Source organism: Rhinopithecus bieti, unplaced genomic scaffold, assembly GCF_001698545.2.
Source record: "Rhinopithecus bieti isolate Rb0 unplaced genomic scaffold, ASM169854v2 scaffold_77265, whole genome shotgun sequence".
NCBI lineage: Eukaryota > Metazoa > Chordata > Mammalia > Primates > Cercopithecidae > Rhinopithecus > Rhinopithecus bieti.
In genome coordinates, this window is record NW_016828364.1 from 4165 (window position 1) to 12049 (window position 7885).

The window sequence follows — 7885 nt, forward strand, 5'->3', positions numbered from 1 at the left end:
AGCAATGATCATACATTAGAAGAAAAGATAAAACTGATTCCTAGCCTTCAAAACTCATGGTCTAATAGGAGCTCCCAAATCAAGAAAATACAGCAGAATAGCATGCTTGAATTATTTATTCATATTGAGTTAAAATATGTCACTTTTGGCTGGGATGCTCAAGGAAGACTTTCTTGAAGTTATACATCCAAATATTGTAAGTCACTATATGAAATAAATGCTCAGAGGCTTCATTTTTGAAATTAATTACAAAAGAGGCACAAAAACCAAATGCAATACTGTAGATTTCCAAAATGGTCATAATCCTCTACCCCTGTCTATATTCACATCTCGTAAAATATGATTTATTTTTCCTCCATGAAGAGGTGCCATCTGTTTCTCTACCTCTGGAATTTGGGTAGGCATTGTGACTTGATTTTGCCCATAAAATATAGCAGATGTGATGTTGTGCCAATTCTCAGCCTTGGCCTCAAGCTTGCAAGCTTCTCTCTTTCTTAGAATCCTCCTCAGCTTCCACGAATAAGCTTGGGCAAGCTTATTCATGATAAGAGATTGTATAGAAGAGAAATGTGCCATCCCAGCTGAGTCCTTAGATAGCTGCCACACAGCCAACACAGCAGCTGATGTCATGCATTAGTGATATTAGGAGTTACGGCAAGAGAAACCCACATGGGACCATTTGAAATTGCCAAACCACCAAATTGTGGATAAAGACAGATTTATTGATTTATGCCCCTACATTTTAGATGGTTTATTACACAGCAATAACTAGCTGATATGCCAGTTAATCAAAATCTTCCTAATGCTTTAGAGTTGGGGGCAGTAGCACAGTAAATAGGTGGAACCGCATGTAGGAAAAAAATTTAATTACCAAGCTCTTAAGACCATTTATATGGCATATGTTTTTTTCGGAATTTTTTTTTAGCAAGCCAATCTTCTTTCCTATGGTGAATTCTTACGACAAATGTGGAGTTAGGATTTAATTTATGCATAGGCTATATTTCTTTCCAAAATGTTATATCAGATTAATAGGAAATAGGTATTTATTTTCACGAAAACAATGTGCTGTAAATTTTTAGTGTTTTTTGTTTTATTTTCTGGGCACCACTTTACAAGGTATACGTGATACATTAAGGTTTCATTCAGTTGCATCTTGGGATCACTTGCAAGGATAATTTGTGATGAAAAATATAAATGGGCCACAGAGAATCAGTGAGACCCTATGCTGTGCTACAGATTAAAGAAGGAATGTAGTGAGGAAGAAAGAATGGGAGACTTGGAGTCCAAACAACTATATCTATTCAGAAAATGTAATTTCCCTTGTGTTTTTAGAAGATTATTTTTAATCTTCATAACTTTTTTCTTGCTTCCCAGAATTAAGAGGTAATGTGAAAACACAGCTGTTTAATGATTCTTTTTGTAACAAATGTAAGACTGATTTTGATTCCTTTGTAAAAGGAAACCTGATTTGTCTGAATAAACCATATTTTCAAGCTTAATGTAATATGCATAATTATTTCATGCTTTTTAACATATTATTATGATTATTATTATTTTTGAGATGGAGTCCCACACTGTCGCCTAGGCTGGAGTGCAGTGGTGCAATCTCAGCTCACTGAAACCTCCGCCTCCCGGGTTCAAGTGATTCTCTTATCTCAGCCTCCCGAGTAGCTGGGATTACTGGGCTTCCTTACATATTCTTAAACATGTCCTTAATTTAGAGACAACACAGGTAGAAGAGAGAATTTCAGGTTTTCTTAAAATGTCCATATTTCTACCTGAAACAATTTTGTATGCCTTCAGAATGTTCATTAAATTTCCATCTGTGTTATTATGTTATTCAAACTGGACATGGATCAGTTCCTCTCCTTTAAAAAAATAATTTACATAGAGCCTACCTTAATCCTGGGGATGGACAAGCATATCGGTAGACTTCAACCAACCTGAGCATCATGTTGGAGAAAATGTTAAGAACGTTATGTCTCCATTTCCCTGAGGAGGGTATTACTGAGGATAGAAGAATTTTATCATGCAGTTCATTTCACAGGGCTTCAGATATGAAGAAGTGTAGAGAGATATTAATGGACAAACCAAACTTTGCAAAATAGTTTAAAGAGGCTTATTTTGAATCAATATGAGTGACTGTGGCCTGGGAAAAATAAAAACCCAAGAAGTCTTGAGTAATGGTCCCACAGTTTGGTTTTACACATTTTAGGGAGGCAGGAGTTACAGGCAAAGACATGAATCAATACATGGAAGGTCTGCATTGGTTTGGCCTTAAAAGGTGAAATATCTTTAAGATAAGCCTTAAATGAGGCTTATAGGTTATAGGTGGGTTTTCAGATTCTTTAATTTGTAATTGGTTAAAGGAGTAAGGCTCTGTTTAAAACTTGAGGTCAGCAGAAAGAAATTTTTACAATAAGGATGCCAGAGTCAGCCACAATATACTGGGTCAAAATGACCTGTTCAGCAAGACTGATGGCCTGACGTGACTTAAACCTTGCCATCTTGTTTGTAATTTGGTATCTTATTGCCACAAAGTCTGTTTTGGCAGTCTATGATCTCTATCTTAACATTAATCCTGGTCAGTTGTGACTAAATTCCAAAATGGTGGGGTGGGGTGTATAGGGAGGTATGTCCAACATCCCTTACTGTCATGGCTGCTAACTCAGTTTTTAAGGTTTCTCTGGGGTTCCTTTGGTTAATAGGGAGTCCACTCGGTCAGTAGGGGATTAGGATTGTATTTCTAGTTTATAGGTAGCAGTCAGTACAGTGACTATCAACGTTTTCTATTTGTGCTAAGCAGGATGGCTTTTTAAAAAAGGTCACTCTGTCAGGTTCTTTTCCACAGTTAAAAATCCTTTTCTCAAGGGAGGAAGAGATCGTGTAATTGCCAGATACACCTTTGTTATATTTATTGTTGATAAATGAACTCAAACATCTCACAATTTGAAGGCTGCACTCTTGGCACGTTCACATTAGTTAAGATTTCTGATTAAACTTCAGAAATAAAGGTAATTTTTAATTTTTTTTTTTGTTTCTAAAAATGCAGCTGTCTTGGTGACAGCTTTTCTTGACCAGGTGTCAAGGTGAGCTGTCTTGGAGCTCTTGGGTAGAGGACTTCTCTGCCTGTCAAGACCTCAGAGAAGCCTTCAGTGTCTTCTAGTCATTTGCCCAGTAGTTTCTCCTGGTAGGAAAGGACTTCTTAAATCATGTAAAAAGGTGTTGTGTTTACCTCAGCTGGAATTTTTCATATTGTATTTTACAGAGTTGTAGAAGCTTATTCAGTTTCTGTCTGGCAGGTAAGGAGCTTGGAAGTCACTCTGTCCTCACAAACTGAAAATCAGTAACTCTTCTATGCAAAAAGCAAGGTGACATGAAAATTGCTGTCCCCCAAACTGGAGAAACAGATAGATGGATAGAGAGAATCACTGTTTACCAGAGCAGAAACCCATAAGCAGAAACCTCCATGGGAACCAGTGCCTGGATAGGAAAACCTAAACTGTAATAGGCAAACTGCTGGAAGCTCAGTATGAATAAGTCTGAGCTAAAAACTCCATGGACCCCCCCACCTTCACTGACACACTTTTTAAAGTTTTACTTTCATATGTTCTATAACCAGGTTTATAGAGTGATGATGGGAGAAAAATCCCCTTGTGCCTCTGGTAGCAGGGAAGAGACAGTTAACCATTTTGAAATATGCCAGAGCATTCTGTTCCTTTTAACAAGGCCTGTCCTCAAGAGAAATTGTTTTATCACAGCCTAACTTACTAGGGTTTAATCAGAGCCTAACTGACTTGGGAGAAGGGAATACCCAACTCCAGCCTACCTAGCTGTCCTTTCCCACCTAGAGGGAGAAAAAACTTAGAAGCACTTGTGAAGTTCACAGTCCAAGGGCATTGGCTCAATAAAAGATAAACCTAATCACATAACTGTAGAATGCTTCCCCTCCCCTCATACCTTACCACCATGTCACCAAACGTTTACTTTTCAGAGTTCCTTTAGCCCAGTACAGTATGCCTAGCTTTCAACAAAAAATTACAAGGTATACTAAAAGGCAAAAAACACGATTTGAAAAGACAATGCAGTCACGTACCAGACTCATATATAGCAGGAATGTCGGAATTATAAGACTAGGAATTTAAAACACTAGAAAGGCTCTAATTGAAAAAGTAGACAACACAAAAGAGCACATGGGTGAGGTAAGCAGAGAGATGAAAATTTTAAGAATCAGAAGTGCTGGAGACAACACTAACAGAAATGAAGAATGCCTTTGACAATGGGCTCATTAATACACTGGATGCAGCTCAAGAAAGAATCTCTGAGCTTGAGGGTATGTCAATAGAAACTTCCAAAACTAAAAAAAGCAAAATGATCAAAACAATAAAAAATAAAAAGGAACATAATCTCCAAGAACTGTGGGGCAACTACAAAAGGAACAACATACATGTAATGGGAGCATCAGAAGGGAAGACAGACAGAAAGGAACAGAAGAAATAGTTGAAGTAATAATGGCTGAGAATTTCCCTAAATTAATATCAGACAAAACCCCACCGATATAGGAAGCTGGATAAATGCCAAAATAACAAAAATAAACCCCTCAAAATTGATACCTAGGCATATCATAGTCAAACTACAGAAAAATCACACACAAAAAATATCGAACGATCCAAAGGGGAAAAAAAAGCATTTATAAAGGAATAAAGAATTACATTTGACTTCTCCTCAGAAACCATGCAAGCATGAAAAGAGTGGGGTGAAATACTTAAAAAAGAAAATCCACCAATCTAAAATTCTGTATCCTGAGAAATTATGCTTCAAAAGTAAATGTGAAATAAAGGACTTTTCAGACAAAATTGAGGGAGTTTTTTTTGTCAGTACACCTGACTTGCAAGAAATTATTAAAAGAAGTTCTTCCCAGAGAAGGCAGTTGATATGGGTCAGAAATTCAGATCTGCACAAAAAATGGAAAATCAGAAATGGAGTAAGTGAAGATAAGTTAAAATTATTTTTCTTATTCTTAATTGATCTAACAAATAACAGTTTAATAACAGCCACCATGTATCCAATTATTATAGCTTATGTGCAAGTGCAATGAATGACAGCAGTGGTATAAGGGATGGAAGGGAGGAATTAGGAATAGTGTAAGGCACCTGCATAACCCACAAAGGGGTATAGTGTTTTCTGAAAGTGGAATTGGATTAGTAGTACATTGCAAACTCCAGGGCAACCACTAAAAATAGTGAATAAAGAAATATAACTGATACACTAGGAGCAAAAATGGAATAACATAAAATGCTCAGTTAAAACCAAAATGGCAGAAAAGTGTGGAAGACAAAATTGGAACAAAGTACAAGGGAAACAAATAGAAAATGGTAATAGACATGGTAGATAGATATCACTTCAAAAGTTGATGGTCTAAATACACCAAGTAAAAGAAACTGTCCGAATGAATAAAAAAACAAGACTCAACTATATGTTGTTTTCAAGAAGCCCACTTTCAATATAAAGGCACATAGATTAAAAGTAAAAAGATGGTTAGCATATACCATGCTAACACTAATCAAAACTAAGCTGAACTAGCTATATTAATTTCAGACAGAGTAGTCTTCAGAGCAAGGAAGTTTATTAGGACTCTGGGTTAATTCATAATTGTAAATGTTCCAAAAATATTTCAAAACATTCCAAAAACAAAGTCCTAACTAAATCCTGATTCTTAGACATTTGCCTCCAAATTATACTGTCAGTTTTTATAGTTGTCAGTATGTCAGTGGTTAGGCTTTAGTTCCTAAATCCATAACCAGTGACCCTGCAGGAAGAAAACAGTACCACAATTTTCGGTCAAGACAGTTACTAAAATTTTCCATTATAAAGCACATTGTAAAAACTAAACAATAAAGGGTACTGGTTAAAAATGACTTTGGCACCGACTAAGCTTGGTCTTAATTCAGATTTGTAAAGCTGAGCTATTCAATGTAAGTGACTGCTTCCTGACTCAATTATTTTGTACTATAATAGTGTTTTGGATATAGCATATTTGTGAGGATAGAATGAAATAATGTATATTAAGTATCTAGCACATAATGAGTGTGTTATTCTATAAAGAAAATGTATAAATAGAATAATTATAAAATGCAAATTCCACCCAACATTGTCATCTTAATATTTAATGGTTTATTCTTAGATTTTTCCCACTTAATAAGAAACTATCTAAATGTATCATCCAAATGTGTTTATGTGAATACACATGTATTCATATCCTGTACAGATGTGCTGTTTGATTAAAGCAGCTATGCTATGCAGAGCTTCACTATAAAGCTTTTTTGCTGCTGTTAATGGAAACATGGTGCCATGTTGCTGTTTTAATCTTTTCTTTTCCAGCCTGGGAAAAACCTTCCACTGTTCCTTTGCTGGCTGCAGGAATGCTTGAGATGCATACACCTATCCATTTTTAAAAATTTATTGAGCACATACTGTATGCCAGGCACTGTATGAGGTGCTAGAGAGGCAGTAGTGAATAAGTTCCATGCTTTCATGCAGTGTATCTTTTAGTGTGGAATCCTCAGTGCTCAGGCCATGGACTGGTACTGGTTTGTGGCCTGTTAGGAAATGAGCCACACAGCAGGAGGCGAGCGATGGGCAAATGAGCATTACCAGCTGAGCTCTGCCTCTTGTCAGATCAGTGGACTCTTATGGGAGCACAAACCCTATCGTGAACCGTGCATGCAAGGGATCTAGGTTGTGCAGTCCTTATGAGAATTGAATGCCTGGTGATCCGAGGTGGAACAGTTTCATCCCAACACCATTCTCCCATCAATCCCCAACCTCCCAGGTCTGTGGAAAAAATTGTCTTCCATGAAACTGGTCCCTTGTGCCAAAAAGTTTGAGGACCACTGTTCTAGTGGGAGAAACAGGCAAGAAATAAGAAAAGTAATAATCTTCAAATAATGATATTCTAAAGAAAATGAAAGAGTGACTTGGTAATGTATTCAGGTGAAAGGCATAATTGCATTACAGAGAGTCAAGGCAGGCTCTGAGAAGACAGGATTTTGAGCTGAAAATGACAAGAACTGGATACACAAAGAATAGGGCAACAAGCACACCAGGCAGAGGCAACATCCTGTGCAAGGTCCCTGAGGTGGAAATAAGACAGTTTTACAAATCCCTGAGCAACTTGCATGTAAATTCAGTCAATCATTTTATTATTCACTAGACGAGCTCACCATTTAAAAGAACATGTCATATTCCTTTTTAAAGTCATGAATCCAAACTTCTATGCAGCGGTTTCTAAACTATTGTGTGCTGAAAAATCACCTGCAGAGTTGTTGAAAATGGTTTCCTGAGCTATATCCTCAGAGAACTGGATTCAGCATGTCAGCCAGGCCTGCAGATTTGCATTTGTGGCACACTCAGGTGAAAGGCTACTAGTCTGAGGACCATTCTTGGAGCACTGCTGCTCTAATGTATGTTTCGTGAGTTTAGCATCTATTTGCTAAAAGTAAAGCATAACAACATTTTCTTTTGTGTGATCTGATTTTGTGTGATTTTGTGTGATTTTCTTTTCTGATGATCTGAAACTAGGTTTTGGAGGTGAGTGGAAAAGTACACAAAACATTAAAGGTTGAAAGAAGTAGCCTCAATGTTTTATACTGCATTCAAAGCATCTATAGTAAGATGAGTTTAATTTCAATACAGCCAATTAGTGAAGGGTTAATGTCACTGTTTTTGTTTGAATCAGTTTCAAAGATTACTTTTTTAAAACACTGAAAAGACTTTAAATGAGAGATTACTGATTTTCTAAAGTTATTTTTATTTCTTGACTGCGAGATCACAGAAATTGTGTATTAAATCCTGTTAATCTGGAGAATATAGGAAGGTGGTTCTT